Below are 23,299 nucleotides of genomic sequence, written 5' to 3' on the forward strand. Positions count from 1 at the left end.
TGAACAGAGTGTCTGAATTAAGCAGACCACTCTTACCCAGTCCAAGGATCAGGGCTTGATCCATCACCGTTTTTTAGCTCACTGCACCATCCCAGCTCAGAAATTGGCTATATGCGAATTAGTCTGACCCTGGCCCAGTGAATCATGGGAACAGGGCACACCAAACTACCAAGCCAATTCTTATACTGGGAAGGAAACAAGCTACCGGGGACCGGTTTCTGGCATTTCAGCCGTCTTCGGCCCGGCTTGCTTGAATCCTGATGGTGCAATGAGCTAGGGACTCACATCTGAGTATACCCTTCCACGCTTATGGTGGACAAAAATGATTCAGAAAAGGGGGTGGTGATGAACAGAGTGTCTGAATTAAGCAGACCACTCTTACCCAGTCCAAGGATCAGGGCTTGATCCATCACCGTTTTTTAGCTTACTGCACCATCCCAGCTCAGAACTTGGCTATATGCAAATTAGTCTGGCCCTGGCCCAGTGCATCATGGGAACAGGGCAGACCAAACTACCAAGCCAATTCTTATACTGGGAGGGAAACAAGCTACCGGGGACCGGTTTCTGGCATTCCAGCCGTCTTCGGCCCGGCTTGCTTGAATACTGATGGTGCAATGAGCTAGGGACTCACATCTGAGTATACCCTTCCACGCTTATGGTGGACAAAAATGATTCAGAAAAGGGGGTGGTGATGAACAGAGTGTCTGAATTAAGCAGACCACTCTTACCCAGTCCAAGGATCAGGGCTTGATCCATCACTGATTTTTAGCTCACTGCATCATCCCGATCCTTAAAATACTGATTCGGTAAATTACCGAATCCTTAATGTAGGGAGCACTCAAGTGAGTGGATTTCTGAGTTAAGGATTCGGTATTTACCACCAACTAAAAGTTGGTGGTAAATATCTTCTGACCTCTGTGCCACTAATTTTTCCCTTGTTTTTCGTGCCCTTCTGACTTATTTTCCACTTGTTTTTTGTGCCCTTCTGCCCTCTGTTCCACTTTTTTTTTGTGCCCGTCTGCCCTCTGTGCCACTCGTTTTCCCTTGTTTTTGTGCCCGTTTTGTCTTCTGTTCTACTCATTTTTGTGCACTTCTGCCCTCAGTACCACTCGGTTTTTTTGTGCCCTTCTGCCCTCTGTGCCACTCGTATTTCCCTCGTTTTTGTGCAGTTCTGCCTTCTGTTCCACTCGATTTTTGTGCCCTTCTGCCCTCTGTTCCACTCGTTGTTTTGTGCCCTTCTGCCATATGTGCCACTCATTTTTCCCTCCTTTTTGTGCCCCTTTTGCCTTCTGTTCCACTCGATTTTTGTGCCCTTCTGTCCTCTGTTCCACTCGTTTTTTGTGTCCTTCTACCCTCTGTGCCACTCATTTGTCCCCTTGTTTCTGAGCCCCTTTTTCCTTCTGTTACCTTTATTGTCCCTCACTGCCCTCGCCGCTGCATCCCCTGCTGCCCTGCACCCCTGACTGCCCACTGTCGATTCGCTGCCCCCGGCTCCCTGCTGCTCCTCCTTCCCACCTCCCCATATATGCCGGCCGCTGCGTGGACGCTCCGCTGGCACAATGAAAGCACGCCTAAGGCAAGCCCGTCTGCGCCTAGACCGCGCCCAGCACCAGAACACCATGCCCCGCACCCGCCACGAAGACCACCGCCACTACGACGCCAGCACGCTCTCAACTTCGGACTGAGCCACACCTGCTTCAAGGCAGCCCAGAAACGCACACACGCCCCCTTCACCTGCCGGTGTTGTGTAGCATTTTAGAATCCAAGCATAATTTACTAATTCATGCCCTTATATAGCTATAATTTACATTGCCCTTATATAGGCATAGAAATCAAACCCATATTTAGACATAACACATCCAGTCCAAATACAGGCATGGCTACTTCCACTAGTTCCAAAAAGCCACAACGATTTATTGGAAAACTCGGCTTCAGCAGTCAGGGACATCCCCTTGCTTGAATATTGGTTTGTCCTAGAAATCATGGAGTTTTCAAAGAACTACCATATCCTTGGGGTTCTTTGATGACGTTATTATGTCCAACTTTACGTCAAACTACGCACCTTCAAGGTATAAATATTCCTACACTTGCCCTAGCAAAGACACAGTGGTTCGGAGCAGCTCAACAATCTACTTGTTTGACGAAGCTCACTACAGCAAGTGCCGAAGGAAGCCGACCCTCCAGCTGACACACTGACAGAGAAGTTGTCCTTTCTCTTGCTGAGAATCCAGCTCCTGTGTTTCCAAGCTCCCCTGGTGTTGGTAAATCGAGTCCCGAGACAGAGATACCAGACCTCTTTCATTCTTAATCCAAGGTACGGAGCTGATTAGACCCTGAGAGAAATCTTGGTTAGATTCTTTCCAAAGAATACTAAACCTATGCTACACCTCACTTACTTCTTCCCTCGTACTAGACTTAGGTTAGGTACATTAGGGTAGGCATATTTTAAAAGCACCAGGTGAGTATTTTTAGCTTTGCTATTTATGTATGTATTTATCTAAGGTCTAGCAAACATACTATGCATTTACAGTATTATTTTGTAATACTCTTCTTACTGTACGCATTATACTTTGCAACCAGTATTACTATTGTAGCACTTCACTTTACTTGCTTGAGAAAGAAGTCTGTTCAATGAAACCCTTTTATTGAAAATGCCTGTCTCTCTATTTCTTTGCAACTCTGATGAAACAAAGCATGCACGATTGACTGAGTAAAATATCAATCTATTGTTTCCACGACTCTGAAGTTGTCATGTTTATGCGGTTGCCAGAAACTGATCCCTTCTTGTTTATTCGAGAAAGGTGCTAGTGACCTCTGAGCTAGCTGGTACTCACAGTTAAGTCTAATATATTTGATAGGGATCCAGTCGACCTAAGTCCTATGTCAAATCTATAGGATGTGTTATTCCAATGCGCAGAGCCTATTGGGAAAATAGGAACTACACTACACTGGAACTGCAGTTACACCAGCCTCAGAGCCGAGAAAGACCCCAACCACCTCCAATGCATACTACTGAACAACTGCTTCGCACACAAGCATGCCGTCGAGCTCTGAAACCTGCTCGAAACAACATCCCCGGACGCCGCATTCCCGACAGAAACCGGTTTTAACGACTCCTCCGCACACGACATCGCCATAGCCATCCCAGACGGCTACAAAATCACCCACAGGGACCGCACCAACGGAGTCGGAGGAGGAATCACCATCGTCCACAAGAACAGCATCAGGGTCTAGACTAGCACCGACAACACGCTCAGCACCGCCGTACACATGCATTTCCAAGTCCTCACAGACCCTAACTCTACCCTCATAGGCATCCTTGTCTACTGACCCCCCGGACCCTGCCCCAGTTCAGCGACTCCATCGTCGACTTGATCAGCACGCATGCCCTGACCTCCACCAACTACATCCTCCTTAGAGACCTGAACTTTCACCTTGAGAAAAACAACGACAACAACTCCAAAATCCTGATCGATAACCTTCCTAAAGTTAGACTGAAGCAACTCATCACAATAACCACCCACTCCGCCAGCCACACGCTCGACCCCGTCTTCTCCACAAGCCTGCACATCTCCGTCAGCCACACCACCAAACTTCTCTGGAACAACCTTCTCTGCATCCACTTCGCCTTCCAGAAACCCACCATACACCACCACACCCAACAGATCCCCCGCCGCTGCTCGAGCAAAATTACTGAAAACCAACTACACGCAAACCTTGCTCTCAGACCACCCACTGAACTCTCCAACACCGATGACGCTGCCTACAGCCTCAGACGCTGGATTGAGGACTGCACCAACGCCCTTGCCCCACTGAAAAAGAAACCCCATAGAGACCCCAGCAAGGGGGCCAGTTGGTTCACCCCAAAACACCTAGACTACAAGCAAGCCTGCAGGATACTAGAAAAGAAATGGCACAGTGAACAAACTCCGGACAGCCACACAGCACACAAGGACGCCATCCGCAACCACCACCACCTCATCAGGGCGACCAAGAGGACCTCCTTCAAAGACCGCCTCGACAACAACGCTCACAATAGCAAGGAGCTCTTCAACATTGTGAAGAAACTCTCCAACCCCATGTCCAACACCAACGACATCCAGCCGTCGCAAGCCCTGTGCGAATCCCTCGCCACCTTCTTCCACCGCAAGATAGCAGACATCCACGACAGCTTGAACACCCAGACAGCCCCAACAGACAGCAGCACAACAGACCCTCTGCACACCATCGACCATGACCCCCTGCTAGCCTGTGCCAGCTTGAGCATCAATGACACCATCAAGACCATGTACACAATCCACTCCGGCTCTCCGTCAAACCCATTCCAGCACCATGTCTTCAACAGAGCAAGCAGCTCTATAGTACCCCACCTGCGCAACATCGTCAATCTCTCCGCGACCTTCCTAGAGATCTGGAAACACGCCGAGATCAACTCCCTACTCAAAAATTTAAGGCGGACCCAAGAGACCTCAAGAACTTCCGGCCCATCTCTTTGCTCCCCTTCCTGGCCAAGGTCATCGAGAAAACCATCAACAGACAGCTAACCCAATACCTCGAAGAAAACAAAATCCTGGACACATCCCAGTCAGGGTTCCGCAGCAACCACAGCACCAAGACTCCCCTCATCGCCGCCACAGACGACTTCAGGACCCTGCTGGACAAAGGCGAGACCGCAGCACTCATCCTCCTAAACCTCTCTGCCGCCTTCGACTCCGTCTGCCATCGCACACTACGCACATGCCTCCATGATGCAGGGATCCAAGACAAGGCTCTGGATTGGACCACCTCCTTCCTCTCCGGCAGAACCCACAGCATCCGCCTCCCCCATTTCGTTTCAAAGCCTTCGAGATCATCTGCAGTGTACCCCAGGGATCCTCCCTCAGCCCGACGCTGTTCAACATTTACATGGCCCGGCTCGCACATGTAGCTCGACAGCACAACCTCAACATAATCTCATACGCTGACGACAATCAGCTGATCCTCTCCCTCACCAAGGACCCCATCACCGCCAAAGCCAAACTCTACGAAGGAATGAAGGCTGTCGTCGACTGGGCGAAAACCAGCTGCCTGCAGCTGAGTTCGGACAAGTTGGAGATCCTTCTGCCTGGGACCACTCCTGGTGGCCGACGGCACTGAGGGCATCCCTGACACCCACCGACCACGCACGCAATCTGGGAATCATCCTCATCTCAGTGCTCTCAATGACCAAGCAAGTCAACGCCGTGTCCTCCTCCTGCTTCAACACCCTCCGCATGCTCCACAAGGTCTAAAGATGGATCCCAACAGATACAAGAAAGACAGTCACCCATGCCCTCATCAGCAGCAGACTCGACTATGGAAACACCCTCTACAAGGAAACCCCGACCAAGCTCATCAAACTACTACAACGCATCCAAAACACCTTGGCACAACAAATCCTCGACATACCACGCCACGGCCACATCACCCCCCACCTGAGAAACCTGCATTGGCTCCCTGTCAACAAGAGGATATCCTTCAAGCTCCTCACCCACGCACACAAGGCACTCCACAAGACCGGCCCAGCCTACCTCAACAGACGACTCTCCTTCTACATCCCTAACCGCCAGCTACGGTCTGCCGACCTCTCACTCACCACCGTCCCGCGCAGCCAATAAACTACCACCGGTGGGAGATCCTTCTCCCACCTCGCCGCCAAGACATGGAACACCCTCCCAGTGAGCCTACGACAGACCCAAGACCTGCTGACCTTCAGGAGGATACTCAAGACCTGGCTGTTTGATCATTAGCGCCCCCCCCAGCGCCTTGAGATCCTAGCAGGTATGTAGTGCACTTTACGAATGATTGATTCATTGATTATCCTCAACCCTTCCTTCTGCTTGTCTTCCTTGAATCCTTTCTTCTTTCTATTCTTCCATCACACATCATTCACTTACTTTCTCTCATTATCCCTTCACTTCTTCCTTTGAAATTATTTTCTTGGTTCTTTCATCCATGACTTATTTCCTCACTCCTTTGCTTCCCTTCCTGGCTGCAATTGTTGATGCCTTCTTTAATGAATTCCTTCCTTCATTTTTTTATTTCTTTTAAATAGCACTGTACAAGTGCATTCTCTTCAGTTTGCCAAGTTGACTCAAGTCCTCAAATGACCTTTCTTAAAGCTGATTTTGAGATATACCCATATTCTCTAATTTGAATTCACCGTTGAGTTGTTTTCATAGGCTTTCCAATTTGTTATGTTATGGTATATTGATTTGTATAGTGCACTAATCACCTGAGAGTGTATCCAGACACTTGGGCAGGTGTGTTGGTGTAAGGTCCCTGTGGTGCATACATGAAAAGCCAAGTTTTCAGCATCTTCCGAAACTCAAGAAGTGAGGAGGAGGCTCTAATGTGTTGAGGCTTTTGGTTGTGGTTAGAGCCAATAAAGGAAGTGGATGGAGCAAGTGGAGGCAGTGGGTAAAGCCAGGGCGAGTGGGAGTGGCCTCCTAAAAATTAAACTGAGCACCTGCACTTAATATTTTATAAATTAAGCACTGGCATTAGGGAAAGAGCGTGCCACTAGATTGAGGAATCACAGCCAAAGGGAAACCCTTCTGCCCTCCACTAGACAACCAAAGGACATTCACATTAAGAGTGAAATAAATTATGAGTCACTCTCAGATGGGTCATTGTGACCTCTTCCAGCAAGATAATCATGCAATCATGTTCCAAATTGCAGAGTTCTTCAGGAATTTTAAGACGTGAAACTGCATGCTGTACCAGAGAGAGTTCACAATATTTTAAAACCTTTTTTGGAAACTTAAATACGCAATGAATTGAAAAAACCTGAATAGTTTGCATATGTTAGACTCCACAAGAAGCAGACGTGTGCTGTGCACTTTAGTAGGATGATAACAAGAACAGGACCGGACTGGTGCTTTCGGGCACCGGGCAATCCCCTGGTAAGCTGGATGGGGTGGGGGCCGGTTTTCCAGCAGGGGGCCCGTTTTGTGGCTAGGTGGCCGATTTTCAGTCTGACCATTGTCGGACTGTGAGTGACGTGACACATGTGAGTCACTTAGAGAGAAGTCACTGTCTGACTAACTGTCTGAGACTCAGTCAGATCGACAGTCAGTCAGACTTTCAAGTTCCCAGCAAAAGCAATACTAGTACTCCAACCAAGTCCGCTCTCTGACTGCAGCTGCAGGGAAAACAGCAGCGAGCCTGATTGACCCGTGCAGTGTGATGTGGAACCGAACATTTCAGGAGGAGGAGGAGGTGCCTGTGCGCAGTGCGCAGAATGATGCACTGTCTCCTCCTCCGCCATTCTGCACGCCTCTCTAGGGTGCGGCTGATGTAATTCCTGCATGCGCATTTGGCCTGGCGCAATTAAAACTGCATGTGACTGCCTGCATCATCACAAGTGACGACGACCAGAGGTGCGCACTTCTTGATCTTGGGCAGCCATAATTTAATTATTCTATCCTAGGCTAGCCCCCCTGTGTCTGCAGACTGCCACTAACAGCAGGTGAGTACATGACGTTTTTCCGCAACAAAGTCAATTAATATGACATTGATTTGTCATGGTGGGTGGCACAAACAGTTGGCGGGCGTCGCGCCTTACGCAGTGGTGGTGACTGGTGGTGGTCTGGAGATTCTGTTACCGTATATGCACAGCTCTGTCCTCTGTGTATATGCTGTGGCCTCTCGTGTGCTAGTGCCTTGTTCAACCTTCACTGAGCTACCCATTCCTGAGCTGAGCGCACAACTCAGGCTGAGGAGGGGGCAGGGGCCCCTCAGCCTGAGTTGTGCGCTCAGCCTCTCACAGGACCATCGCGTTTGCAGGCAATAAATCAAAATGTGTAATTATGATGATGAATCAATCATCATGATGAATTTTTGATTTGGTGGCGCGCATGGTACAGGCAGCCAGGCCAGCAGGCCGTGATTAAAGTAGGAGAACTGAACTAAGCTAAGGCAGCAGGCTGGCTGGCTGCTTTGTTCGTTCTCCTACTTTAATCCCGGCCTAGGCATGGGTTGGATTAATATTAGTGATCAGCAATTGCTGTAACTTTGAGGGATTGGGTATGGAATCTGTAGGCTGCAACGAGCTATTTTTGCTCTTAGTTTGAAAAAACTATTCAGTGAGATGCATACACACTTTAGTGCGGTAAATCACTGGCAGAGCTACACATGAAACCTTTTTCATGGGCATTTAATGTCACTGCTTGCTTTTTATCCATATCCCATGTCTATACCTTTCCCATCTCAACTCTTCCTTTCTGTACCTTAAAACGTACACCTGTTTGTATCTCTTCATATTTGTGTCTCCCTTTCTCTCCTTTGCCAAGTCTGTCTTACCCTATTAAGACTCTTCCTCTCCTATTTTTGTCTACCTACGCTCAGTTGCTTTTCTTACAGCCTTATTCATGAAGGCTAAATCGGCTCGCAAAGGGCCGGATTCTGAGAATCCGGCCCTTTGCGAGTGCAATTTTTGCTTTTGGGATTCAGCATCCCAAAAGCAAAAATCGCTAATTGCGATGTCGCAAATGTGCGAGGAAATGACATTTAAGGAATCTCCATTAGAGATTCCTTAAATGCTATTCATGACACATTACAAAATTGCGATTTTGCAAATTTGGGCCGCTATTTACCGAGAGGTCAGACCTCTCGGTAAATAGCAAAAACTTAGAAAAATGCTTTTAAAAGCATTTTTCTAAGTTGCATGTTGCACACACACATGTCCTTTGGACATGTGTGTGCGCATCAACTGTTACAATTTGCATTTAAGGGGTGCTACAGGGTGTCCTTTGGACACCCCTGGCACCCTTAAAATCGCTATCTGATTTGCGAGTAGCAAATTGCTACTCGCAAATAAGGGATACTCCCCATTCATTCCTATGGGCCTTTTGGCCCATAGGAATGAATGGGGAGTTATTCCTTTTTTTGCGAGTAGCAAATTGCTACTCGCAAATAGAGAACATGTAGGAATCGCTATTTATTTAGCAATTCCTACATGAATGCCGTTTTGCGTGTCCTCAATAGCGAGTCGCTATGATTCGCTATTAGGGCCACGCAAAACGGCCCGTACATGAATCAGGCTGTTAATTCTCTTCCTCTTGAATTTATAGAGGCTCTTTCATCTCTTTGCCCCATCTTTACCACTCACTGCCTCCTGCTTCTGCATCACTCTACCTTCCTTCTTCTTATCCCATGCGCAACTGGTGGCTCGGAATTTCGTAGCTATTTGTTTCTGTTTTTACATGAATACAATGAGTGTTTCTGTTCCATTTCAACACTTTTACAATGTCTTCTCTCCCTCTTTTGAGCGGGATGTCATGTCATACATTTCCCAATCTAGTTTACAATTTAACAGGGAACTCGCTGGCCACACACAATAAATTAACTGATTGGTAAGATTGGCAGCATGTGATCGCACAGCAGAGCTTGCTCTTTGTTTGCCAAACAGATGACCTACTGTATAATCAAGGCCCAGGGGCAGCGCATGCACTGCTGATGGAACCCTGTGAGCACCGGTATTCTCACTGTCTAAGGAAAAGCTCCAGTCCTCCAGGAGAAAAAATTGAGAGTGCTGGAATTCCATACAGATGAGTACTGGCCAATTTAAAACACAGGTCATGATGAGACGTCAGCAGGGTTTCTAGACCCTAAAGCCAGAAAGGCCATCATTGTAGTGCAACTGTACAAAAAGATGCATCCTGCAAACCTGACCCCATGGTGTCTATTGAAATTGCCATATCAGTCATGTGCCTTAGTGATAACTCCTTACAGTGAAAGCTACTTATTTTTGACTAAAAACTGGCGGTAATTGTATGATCACACATTTGTTTGCACTTTGAAGAGCAAAGGAAAGTAAGGCTGACAAACTTGATGTAAAAAAAAGTAGTCTCTTCCTTTGGATCTGCTGCAGTTTACAACGAGTTTTGAAATGCTGACTCGGAGGAGTCCAAGTTTGGTCCAGGAAGGCTGGATCCTTGGCTGGTGTTGGGATAAGCACATACTCTGTAATGTGTTCCATTTCAGACTCAGTGGATGTGCATTTATCTCATGTCCATAACCTTAAAAAGTCTCTATGACTATGGACCTTTTGGTTTAAGTGTTGCTTGCTGTCAAAATTGGGACGGACAGGTAGCACAGTTGTGCTCTGTCTGGCATGCATGTTGCCCCATAGGTGGCTGAAGTGGAGCCAGTCGGGGGTGGAGAGCCTACTTGAGTGTGGCTAGCAGTGACTTCGTTTGGCGAGCCGATCTAGCAGAGAATGAGAAGGCTACTGTGATTGCAGCCTCAGCCTCTCTGGACTGCAGGGTGGAGGGGGAAGGCGGGGCAGCCGGGGCCACCGAAAGTAAATTACAGGCCCAATTAAAAAATGTTTAGATGTTTAGTTTACTCCTCTCCAAATCGGAATGGTTGTATTGAAAATGCAGAAATGGCTGCTGTGTTTTATGGTCGCAAATTATACATTCTTCAATGTTCAACAATTAAACTCAGAAGCCACATAAATGTGATTTGCCTCAGGAGTTCAGCCAGTGGGGATGAAAGACACTGGGTCTGGTTTGATCCATGCAGATATCACGAGCATTACCATATGGTGGCTGGAATATTGGCAGGCCAGGTTTAGACACACAGGTGCTTCACTGCGTAGAAGGGGTGGGGAATGTGAGAGAGGGAAGTAATGTGTCTTTTTGTTAGTGTGTGAAAGCGAGACAGAGGGGCACATCTGTGTTTTTGTGTTTGTGTTAGGGAGACAAAGTATGTTTGTATTTACGTAAGAAACAAAATATAATGATGGACCCTTCCTAGTGTCAGCACCTGACTCACTTTCTCCCCGTGATATTCTTTGACCCCTAAGTTAATGAAGGGGCATGTGTGCACACTGGATGACACCCATCATAACTGTGCCTATTCCCTAGGGAATTTCAATGCAAATAAAACAACCGCACAGGTGCACCACAAAAAGCAAGACAGTCAGTGCAAATGGTATTTGAGCACAATGAAGAAATATTTCTCAGAGAGATGTTGATAGTCTTCTCTTAATCTTTATTTGCAGTTTGCAGTAAAACATACATGTTTGTATTTACATGTGTACAAAAGCCATATTGTTTCTGTTTGTATGTTTGAGTGGGAAGCAGAAACACGCATACACAATGGGGTGTGTGCGTGCAAGTGAGAGTGAGTGTGTGTGTCAGAGAGAAGATTAAGGGGAGACATTGTGTGTGTGTGTATGTGTGTGAGAGAGAGAGAGAAACAGAGAAATATGAATTGATTTGTTTTCATTCTTTTGCCTAGGGGGTTACTTTACCTCTGTAAATACCCTTATATGTCACCTTCCACATTCTGCCTAAGGTGGTATTGAAATGTGTGGGCATACCCTTAAAATAGTGCAGCACATGAACTTACAAGCAGTGTTTTTGTAATGTTAAACACGGTTACATGAAACGCTTCAACAGCCACAGTCGCCAAATGTGAATTGTATGTGTGTGGGTCTTCCAGGGAGGTTGTGCTACTAAACAATGCACACACTGCAGGAGTGAAAGCGACCAGATAATGTTTGCTAACATGTTGCACTCCATGAGACTGCATGCAGTGTTCACCATTTTGATATAAAAACGTTTAGCAGCCAGACATGCCCCCAAACATGCAGTCATGACTTGTCACTTCAAAGCAGCTGAACATATGTACTTATCCTTGCTGCTAGAATAACCATGCCATAACAGAGTGGCCATGCATGTGATTGTCAATGTATGTAGTCTTTGTGACATGTCTTGTTTGCTGTGGGTACCCGTTTCTATCAAAGAAACCACAAAATGTTACTGACTAGCACCTACACATTCTAACTTATACCTGCATTTCTGCTAAACTCCTGGCGAAAGAGCACACTGGGGGAAGGGGTGGAGGGGGAGCTCATTCGCACTGCCTACTACATCTATAGAAACACATGTGCCCTTTGAATGCAGGGGCCATACCCTGCTGCAGGCTGACAGGTCTGCTGTCTCGCGCATCTTCTACGCACACGGTACTGCAGACGTATTCAAAGGTATAAACTGTACACTAGCACCCCTGCTTCTTCCAGTACAAATCCCTGTGCCAGGGACTCAGCCCACTACAGAAGATGGCTTGAAATGTCACACCTCCAGCCTGCGCGAGATCTGACTGACCCATCTACCTTTCGAAGTCTGTAATTGTGCCATTGGAGGAGGGGGGGGCACCCTCTCCCTGTTTCACCTGCCGCATATCTGATTGAACCTTGTGCATGTTATGAACACCCCAGTGTGCCCTGTCCTTACTGCAAGGGTGAGCTTATTTTTGCCAATTCACTCTGTTCCGACGAGGCACACAAGTCAAACTGTGATCGCTTTAGCAATTCCGACAATACAAAATAAATTGCTTGTATTTTTCCTTCTTTTTTTTTTCTTGCATTATGAGCAGCCCTCCTTTTAAATGTGCCTTTTCAGACAGTGGTTGCCTGACTGCAAACCCATCAGGTACAAGCAAATCTCTATAAGAAGGGGTGGGGGGTCTGCTATTGCCACATTGCCAATAATTGATCTCCTAAATGCCTCGTGCAAGAGTAGTAACGCAAGATCTGGGCTTGGCGCTTGTGCTCGCCATTGTGTTCAACCAGGACTTCTCTGTGATGCAGACGTGACCTCAATTTCCTATCATAACAGGTGCATTACATATCTTATAAAAGTTGGCTCTAAGCTTCAGCGAGGCCTCACCGGTTACACCCATCGCACAATCACGCACTAGCTGGAGTTTGTAAGCCCAGGGTTGTGCCGATTCCAGTGTATAAAACATCTGTAGGGTCTAGGGCACCTTATTCGTATTCATAGCAGCTATATATTTCCTTGTCATATGAATGCATTTTTAATGCAGGCGTTCCTGAAATATTCAAAATCTAAACACAAAAAAGAACTATGGGGCATATTATCAAGGGGGTTTATCTCCGCTTTTTTGGCTTTAAAAGCCAAGAAAGCGGAGATAAAATTATCTCCCTATTACCTAGCTGTCGCTAACACCAGTTAGCAACAGCTAGTAGGAGATAGCGACCATCTTGGGCCCCACTTTGCATGTCAGTGATATTTATCACTAATGACATGCAAAGTGGGCGTGCCAAGATGTTAGAGACTGAAAACAGTCGCTAACATCGCTATCTCCTATTACCAACTTTTGGAAATATTCGCGCTAAGCGCGAATATCTCCAAAAGCTAACACCTGCCCTGAGCAGTTCTTAGCCATGTTATCCAATGGGAGGTAGATAACATGGCTAAGAGCATTAGCTCGGTAATGCATGAATATCGCTGACTTTTCAGCGATATTCATGCATTGCGGCGATTTTTACCGCATTTGCGATAAACCTTGGTGATACCAAGGTTTATTTGCGGTAAAAATCGCCGCAGCTCAGCGGTAAATTTTTGTCTCTAACCAAGCAATAGCGATAATTATCGCTATTGCTTGGTAATATGCCCCTATGTTTTGGAAGGCCCACCTTTTATATTTCGTAGCACTGTCCCTGGCCAGCATGAAAAAATCTCATCATCGGTTTATTTTGATTGTGTTAGTTTCATCTACATTCAGAGGGAGAAACCAGAAAAAGGCAAGACAAAATGGTCAGAGACAAAGTGAAGGGACAGAGAGTGAAACAAAAAGCGAAAATCAAGGTGGAAGAGAGATAAAAGGAAGAAAAAAAGACAAATGTGGACAGAAAAAGGGAACTGTGTGATCTCTCTCTCTCTCTCTCCCTATCTCTCTCTCTCTCTCTCTCTCTCTCTCATTCTCTCTCTCTCTATCTCTTTCTCTCTTTCCCCCTCTCTCTCCTTCTCTCTCTCTCTCCTCTCTCTCTCTCCTTTCTCTCTCTTGCTCCTCTCTCTCTCTTCTCTCTATCTCCTTCTCTCTCTCTCTCCTCTCTCCCTCTCTTCTTCCATCTCTCCCCCTTTTCTCTCTATCTCTCTCTCTCTCTCTCTCTCTCGCTCTCTCCTCTCTCTCCTTCCATCTTCCCCTCCTCTCTATCCCTAGATTCCCTCTCTCTTTCTCTATCTCTCTCTCCCACTCTCTCTCTTTCTCTCTTGCACCCCCTCTCTTTCACCCTCCTTCTCCCTCCCTCCCACTCTTTATTTCTCTCGTCCCCTCTCTCTCCCTTTCTCTCTCTCTCTTGTTCCCTTCCTCCTTCCCTCCATCTCTCTCTCTCTCTCTCCCTCAATCTCTCTATTGCTCTATCCCTCTCTCTCGCACCATCATGTTCTCTCTATTTATCCCTTTCAATCTTTCTCTATACCTATCCCTCTCTCTGTCTGTCACTCTCTCCCCCTCTTTCTCCCTCCCTCTCCTGATGTTTTTTAAGGTCATCATCTACTATTTACTGTGCTTTGAAAGTTGATACAATTTGAATATGTACTCAAAAATGTGCTGTAGAAATTTACCATTTTGGTCTGTCTTTTTCCAAAAAATTTTGGAGGGAGAAACCCCCCAAAACGCCCTTGTGGCAGTCGGGCCCGCTCACTGCTCTCGCTCACTACGTGCCAAGCGGGGGCTGCTCCGGCCAAATTTGTCAGGGCTGCTTTCAGTTCCCAGTACGGCCCTGAACTAGAAAATGCCAAAAAGTCAACGGTTCTGTAATTGCAGCGCTTCGTCAGAAGACACCTACGAGCCTAATGAAACAGACTGTCTCGTAAAACTCAATAGGGTTTAATCTGCTAATTAACCCAGGTTTAAATTAGCACAGAAAACTATTTACAAGAAGATTTCTAGACATGAAAAAATTAATTAAAGTTTTTTTTATGACCAGAGTTAGTTATTGAAAGGACCTTCCTGCAACCCTCAAGGGTCATCCTTCCTAATGTCTGGCATAAGTTAAGTAACTTTATTAGTAAATATACATCCAGGGATCTTTAATCAGTGATCGTTTCTAGATCAGAACAGAATCTGTGCAACTATTCTGTTAAGAACTGTGAAGTAACACATAGCATCGACTTCACATTTGCCATGAGACCATTGTTTTCAATAATTACAATTAGATATATTTATACTAACGCTCTAGATCAAGGTTTTCAAAAAGTTAAAACTCTGAGGGCCATTTTCATCCAGCATTTTTGCCTTCGCAAACCGCCGACTCGCAGAAACTGATGTTTGCAAATGCAAAAAATGCTTTTCTGAAGCAGCAAACCCTATTTTGCGATTCGGTGTTACCGAATCACAAAATGGGTTTGCAATTCGCTATTAGGAAGGGGCATGTGTAGGGCGTCCCTTCCTAATCCCATTGGTATGCATAAATGTTTTTACTTCAAGTAGGTGGTAACCAATTCGGAAATGGGAAGGGGTCCTCAAGGGAACCCTTCCCCTTTGTGAATGTCTTTAAATGCATTTTCTAAGAGCAGGCACAGGTCCCACTGCCTGCTCTTCGAAAATGAAAGGAAAAGTTTTCATTTTCTCTTTTATAAAGCATCCTTTAGGGAAAAACGGGCTGCTTTACAAAAAAAAAATTGCATTATTTAAAAGAAATCTCGGACATGGTGGTCCGCTGACCCCAGCAGGCCACCATCACTGTGATTTTTGAGATTCCTAAGGGAACGTAAATTGCAACCTACCTCATTAATATTGATAAGGTAGGTCATTTGTGATCCCCTCGGAATCGCAGAAAGTGTTAAACAAGAATTTGCCATTAGAAAATGCTAAATGGATTGTTGATGCATCTGACCTTAAGCATGTAAGATTGTGATATAAAATGTATGCAGCCTATGTTTATATATAATTGCTGTTGTTTTTAGGTGAGCCTTAGAGAAAGCTTTCAATTTCTTGTCAGTCTCAGGTTATAATAAAATCATAAATATAAAAAGATACATTTACAGGCGCGCTTTGAGTCTGCCTTCCTTATACATTAGACTGTTCATTTTACTTCTGCCCACCACAGTTTATGTAATGGGGCAATAGGTCAGCCCTTTTGAGCCATTAGCACTTTTGAAATGTGACTGAAGGCATACAAGAAGTGCACTTCAGTCTCAGGGATGGTGGGTTATTTCTTTAGTTTGCCAGTGCTTTCCTGTCTTTATACTTTTTAGTCATCCTTACAGTGAAGTAATTCAAAGCTACTATCACCAATCCTTTTAACACCCACAAGGAGCATATTTTCCTATGATGTGCATTAAAATTAAAAAGAGTTTCTATACATGTTCAAAACAACTGTCCTGTTCTATTAAAATGATATGTAATGGTAAATGTATTTTGAAATGTATCATTTTTTATTGGGCCGAATGTGACCACTACGTTTTCTTTTTTCTTATTCCATACACGTGCAATAATAAAATTAAATATATTTAACCACTGCCAGATTTGACGAGGCGAGGCATAATTACATTGTCAAGGTTTGCTGTTAATTACCACCGATTTTGTGTGTAAGATTTTGTCAAACCTTTTCAGAGCCTATGAGTTTCCTATTTAATAATAAATTAAAATAGCAAATCCATCAAGTAAAGCCTTTCTTTACATACTTCTAATGATAAAACAGTATCAAAATGTTAATTATTGAGAGGTGAGAAAAGAAAATCAACCGTTTTTTTCCAAATACCACAGCCAATCTGATTGTAAAATGGATATTAGTCGAAAAAAGCACATTAAAAGGCACACTCGTTTAAAGCAATGAAACCAAATCTTTTTAAACAGTGCTAACACTTAAATCTCCTCTGTAGTAACAGCATCCAGAGGGAGATTTCACGGGTCCTACTTGCATAAGGAGCTCAGCATTCGTCCATTTCTTGTAACTATCCTAATTTCACTAAACAACAGGATCGCTCCACTTCGCCATAAGGACGCCTCCCCGATGGTTCATCAGCCTCCATGTGTATCAGGTCATGTCAGGGAGCAGAGAGAAGCCTGGGATGAGATTATCTCTTAATCTGGGTACCATGCAGCGAGAGTACAGACTTCAGACTGACGCCAATATGTGCAGTGCTGCATCCACATTGTTGTCTCACTTCATGAACCAAACAATGCTGAAAGTTTACAGAAAGGTTAGATGGAGCTTGGCAACCCAATTTGGAAATGGGAGAAAATGTCACAAATGTTATTTTTGAACAATTATTCCTTTATTTATTCCAGTTCATGGTTTCCATTACAGATGTTTTAAGCGGCCCTTATTGTGCAGTGCAGAGGAATTCAAGCTACAATCTTCCTCGGTTAGCAAAGGAGCTGGGCAGCTAAAAGCTTCGAATAGCAAGCAACAGTGTAGGTATTTGTCTGATTCAATCAATCAATCAAGGATTTGTGAAGCGCGCTACTCACCTGTGAGGGTCTCATGGCGCTGGTGGGGGAGGGCGTGCAGCTCCGGATCAGCAAAAGAGCCAGGTCTTGAGGCTCTTCCTACAGGTGTGCAGAGTGAGGTTATGTCTGATGTTCAGCGGGAGTTCATTCCACGGCCAATGCCGATTCAAACTTAACAGCGATCTATGGTTTCTTTAACTGAGTGTGCTGGAGCATGCCTTCTCATACCTGGCTGCTGAAGCCTGAATGAACCACCCACAGCACCCTCAACACATGAGAGTTTCTTCCTCTCTTCTTCACTTTCACAAGAAGCTGAAGACCTGGCTTTCGAGTAGGTCCCAGAGCCGGTCATGCATTCCTGCTACAGAACGCCTGGATAATCTCAAGGATGATTGGAGTGCAATAAAACTACAGCTGGGCAAATTTGGAAGAGTTTAATCGGCAGAATTATATTAAAATATCTTGAGATTCCACAGAATTCTAAGACAGGGTAGAGTGGGCAATTGACCCAAAATGGACTCTCGCATCCAAAATTGGATGCAAGGTTGCATTTTATATTTAGAAATAGTGCAGTCAAATACCAAATGCACTGCAGTTGTTATTATTGAAAAGGTCAATGTAAATATGAATACCAATACATTCATGTATAAAAACAAAATCACATTTTTATTGACAAATTCACTGGTTGTGCATTCCACTTGTACCCAGATTCAGAAATGTGTAGTAAGACAGGCCCTGAGACCCAGGCTGAGGCCACAGATTGACAGATTACAGGTGGTGTGGCATGTAGCCAACAGACAAATGCGCAATCAGAAAATCCCATATCGATCCAACTGATAGGAGCAATAACATCAGAATGGTCCAGGGAGATTGGCCCCAATAAAGCACCCATGGCCGGAGGAATCTGTGCATTCCGATAACACGATAAAGTTAGATTCCACATGAAGTTAGGAACACAAGCCAATTAAGACACTGCGCACATAGTGATCGCATACTCCCTATGCAGGACATCTGGACACATTACCCACTGGCTGCATTGTACCCACGCATGGTCAAGGCCCACCTGGATTCCTGATCCAATACTTTAATATATGTCTCCAAAGACAAAGGTACACATTCCTTTCCAAAAAAGGATCACCAGGACCATTTTATTACATTCATAACATTTGCATGATTAAGCTGTTGCAATAATTTACTTTAAAAAAAAGAAAATACGAATAAATACTCAAGAATTCAGGTTATCAGATTTTACAACAACTTGGTTTCGCAGATATATTCGAAGTGAAGTTGACAAAAAATTTCAAAATGACATCACTAGGGTATTGTGGTTCAGGTTCCCTAGCTAGGGAGAAATAGAGTGCACATTTTGGGTGCAAAGATAGCAGATAAAAGGATTTCCAGTGCAGTTAAAACCCAAAGATTGTGGCAGCTTTTCAGTTTATAACTCAGTATAATCATCTGCTGCAATATTGTTAGGCACCTCACCCACCCAAGTTCACTACTGAGTCGTTTAATTTGGAAAATCCTAAGTGGATGTGTTTCTGGTGTAAGTGCAGCTATGCTGGAAATTTAAAAAAAAAATAAAAAATGGCGGGGTATTCGTGCAGTACTTGTACGCGGTGGAAAAGGTGAAAAAAAAAGTAGAAGTCCGTTTTATTCAATAGGTCCCGGGGGGGGGGGTAAATTACGGGGGCAACTTTTCTGCATAATGGGGGATTGTAAGGTGCCCAAAGCACTGGGGAATGGGACTCCTCTGGTTTTATTTTGAAGTATGCGGGGGGGGTATGGTCCTACTCTCCGCAGTCTCGGGGATCAACAGCCCTCGTGTCTTTTTAAAAATAAAATATGTTTTGCGCTCTCTTTCTCTGTCCCCGTACACGTTGCGGGGAACGCCCCATTTCTGGAGCAGTGATATGTAAAATGACCTTCTAGCTCCGGGTATATGCATTGTCTGGAGTTTTTTTATTAATGTTGGGAGGGTGGGCTTGATAATACGTCCTTGTTAAGTCCCAAAGAACTCTATGTTCTGGTGCTATCATGGGGTTCTATGGGAAATAACAAGGCTGTATTATGAAGCTCATTATCGCAGTTTTATCAGTAGTTTCTTGCCAATAAAACGGCGATAATTTTAACACCGGTCCTTGATAATATGCACCTAAGTTTACTGGTCGAAAAAAAAAGCAATGGCCCATATTATCAACAAAAGGCGATACATTATTGTTGCATTTATTCGCAGGAAACTGCTGATAAAGCGGACACAATGGGCTTGATAATATGTACTTGTGAATAACCATAGCAGCCTAGGTTAGGAACAGAACCTGGGCTGCTATGGGAAGTTACAAGGCCCTATTATCAAGCACATTATTGCTGCTTTATCGGCAGTTTCCTATCGATAAAAGCGGCGATAATGTATCGCCTTTTGTATGTAAAGCTTTCCATTTTTTTGGTGTAGCAGTTGTACTCTCTTCGCATGCTCAGCGTAGTTTCGAAGCCCACGTTTTCTTTTTCTTCAAGTTCAACAAGGAAACCTTTCTTTATATCAGTTAGTAAATCTGTCGCTTTCTTTTCCCGGTTCGTGTGATTCATCCGGTGCTGAATTTTAACACCGGTCCTTGATAATATGCACCTACGTTTACTGGTAAAAAAAAAGAGCAATGGTCCATATTATCAACAAAAGGCGATACATTATCGTCACATTTATTGGCAGGAAACTGCAGATAAAGCGGAGATAATGACCTTGATAATATTTACTTGTGAATAACCATAGCAGCCTAGGTTAGGATCAGAACCTGGGCTGCTATGGGAAGTTACAAAGGCCTATTATCAAGCACATTCTGCAGTTTCCTGTCGATAAAAGCGGCGGTAATGTATTGCTTTTTGTATGTAAAGCTTTACTTTTATTTGGTGTAGCAGTTGTACTCTCTTCACATGATCAGCGTCGTTTCGAAGTTCACGTTTTTTTCTTCAAGTTCAACGAGCAAACCTTTCTTTATATCAGTATGTAAATCTGTCGCTTTCTTTTCCCGGTTCATGTGATTCATCCGGTGCTGTACTTTTGTACGGTATTAATATGTCATATTTTTTATATATTTATTTGAAAGGTAGTGCTGAGGCGCCAAACATGGATTACGTACTCCGTCCACCGCCATTTTAGTAGTTTCTCACCGTTGTATTTATTATATCGGTTAGTTAGACCTCAGTAGTGTTCAATCCTTGTCTAGAATATCTTACTATAGTATTTCAACATTATTTTTATTGTGGACAGTCATACCCCTCCCCCACAAAATAAAAGAAGTGTAATTTTTTTCAATGAACTTTTATTATACAATGAATATAAACGAAACTCAATTATAACTATATTAGAACTGGCAAAATAAGTTAATCAATGTTATAAAGAAATTGTGAAATGGATTCCGAAAGGTGTCCGATTGGTAATCTGCAAAAAAAAAAAGAAAATTAGAGTTTAGAATTATGTAGATGTGAGTAAATGAGCTAAAGCATTACAACTTGTGTTAACTCTACAGTTTTACTTGTGCAGTGTGACTCGTACATTCCAGTTCTGTTATAGTGCCGCGTTCAAGTGGTGTCTTTATGGAAGTGCCAACTGCGTTACTGACGCCCGTTATGGTGAATTATTTCTAGTGCATTCCTATGTAGGATTTGTAGATCTAGGCCTCTGTGCTTACCGTTGTATAAAGCATGCGGCCAAACACTGCAGGCACTGGGATGGACAACTTCAGGTGGGCTGATCTTCTAGACGTCCAAGCAGTGTCTAAGTTTAAGAGAGATAGAGAAATTATGTTACAGAGAGTGAGAGAGAGAGAAAACAACATTAAAACTGTGTTGAGATTTTTTGTTGAACCAGACGTAGATTTACTATCTCTTTGCATCACTTTACCCATGTTAAAAGTGACTCAAAAGTGGCGTAATAAGGTTGATGATCTGCTTGTCAGACTATTGTCACTGCTCGGAGGTAATTATACATTTTACAGAGAAGCTTCTGTACACTACGCACTGTGGGAAATAATATCAAGCCTGGGCGACAAAAATTATTGCCACTTTATCGTCAGGAAAGTGTTGCTAAAGTGAAGATAATGGGTTTGATAATATGCTCTATGGAATTCCAATCGAAGCTCATGTCAGATGTCCTTCATATCTAACATGAGCTTCGATTGGAATTCCATAGAGCATATTATCAAACCTATTATGGGCACTTTAGCGGCAGTATGCTGCCGATAAAGTGGCGATAATTTTGTTATCAAGGGTTGATAATATGGCCCTCTCTAGTTTCAGAAATAAAGCTAACACTACAGTTTTACAAGTGCAGTGTACCTGGTATATTTTACTTGTTATAGTGCCGTGTTCAATTGGTGCCTATATGGAAGTGCCTACAGCGTTACTGACTCCCGTTATGCCGAAATATTTCAAATGTATTCCTATGAAGTATTTGTAGATCTAGGCCTCTGTGCTTACCGTTCTGTAAACTTTGCGCCAAACACATTAGGAAGTGGAGTTGTCAACTTAAGTTGAGCAGATCTTCTACACGTGGAAGCAGACAGCAGTGTCTAAGTTTAAGAGAGAAAGAGAAATGATGTCACAGAGAGTGAGAGAGAGAGAAAACAACATTAAAACTGTGTCGCAGAGTCTGGAGTTGAGATTTTTTGTTGAACCAGACATAGATTTACTAGCTCTTTGCATCAGTTTACCTATGTTAAAAGTGACTCAGAAGTGGCGTAATAAGGTTGATGATCTGTTTGTCAGACTGTTGTAACCTATCTGTTGTCACTGCTCGCAAGGTAATTATACATTTTACAGAGAAGCTGCTGTACACTATGCACTCTGGGCCATAATATCAAGCTTGGACTACAACAATTATTGCCAGTTTATCGGCGTCGCTAAAGTGGCGATAATGGGTTTGATAATATGCTCTATGGAATTCCAATCTAAGCTCATGTCAGATGTCCTTCACATCTTACATGAGCTTCAATTGGAATTCCATAGAGTATATTATCAAACCCATTATCGCCACTTTCCTGACGATAATTCTGTTGCCAAGGTTTGATAATATGGCCCTCTCTCCTTTCATAAATAAAAGTTACACTACAGTTTTACGAGTGCAGTGTACCTGGTACATTTTACTTGTTATAGTGCTGCGTCCAAATGGTGTCTATATGGAAGTGCCTACTGCGTTCCTGATGCCCGTTATGCCGACTTATTTCTAATGCATTCCTATTAAGGCTTTGGAGATCTAGGCTGCTGTGCTTACCTTGTATGAAGAGTGCGGCCACCGGAGTTCACCACTCCACTTGAACTCTGCTTCTATACGTCATATTCAATAAGTTGCAGAGAAATCCATTGCTGTTGCTCGATAGGCCGTAGTTGCTTCTGAACGATGTTTGGTGAAGGAAACAAAAGGAGATTTTGTCATTGAAACAATTTTTAAGATTAGAGGTGTATAGGACCTTGTGACTTATAAAGACATTTTTCAATGATGTAAGTACAATTTAAAACCATTGAGGGGTAGGAAAGCCATATGGAAGATAAAAAAATAGTATTATGCATTTACAATTTACAGTGGAGGCTGATGTTGTGACATCTTCGTTTACCTTTGTTTCTGTCGTCTTTTGTCATGTCTTGAAAGGCTGTGGTTTCGCTGAGTCTAGGGTGTTTTCGACTGTCTCTGTCTCATTGCAGCAGAGGCAGGCAAAAGAGAGCATGCTCACGTCAGTGCCCGCATTATATGGGAACCGCGGGGGCTGACCAAACGAAGCCCAGGGCCGTCATTGGTAGCGTTTTCACGGTCTATAAGAATGATGGCCCTTGGGGAGATCACATTGGCTAATGTATTGGTTTCTAGGCTAAATGATAGCAAGCATGGAATGGTGGTGGCATGTGGGTAGTGTGGGCGGGTGTGCACCGTGCATGTGCAAGTATGAGTATGTGCACTAACAATTAACAACAGAGAAAGATGGGGTGGTGTTATAATGTACGCAGAGGCATCTCATCTGCAATGAGTCAGCACTTCTAACCATTCTCCTTAGCGTGCCCTGAGCTCTGACTTGTC

This window comes from Lissotriton vulgaris, chromosome 2_1 (genome assembly GCF_964263255.1).
Source record: "Lissotriton vulgaris chromosome 2_1, aLisVul1.2, whole genome shotgun sequence".
NCBI lineage: Eukaryota > Metazoa > Chordata > Amphibia > Caudata > Salamandridae > Lissotriton > Lissotriton vulgaris.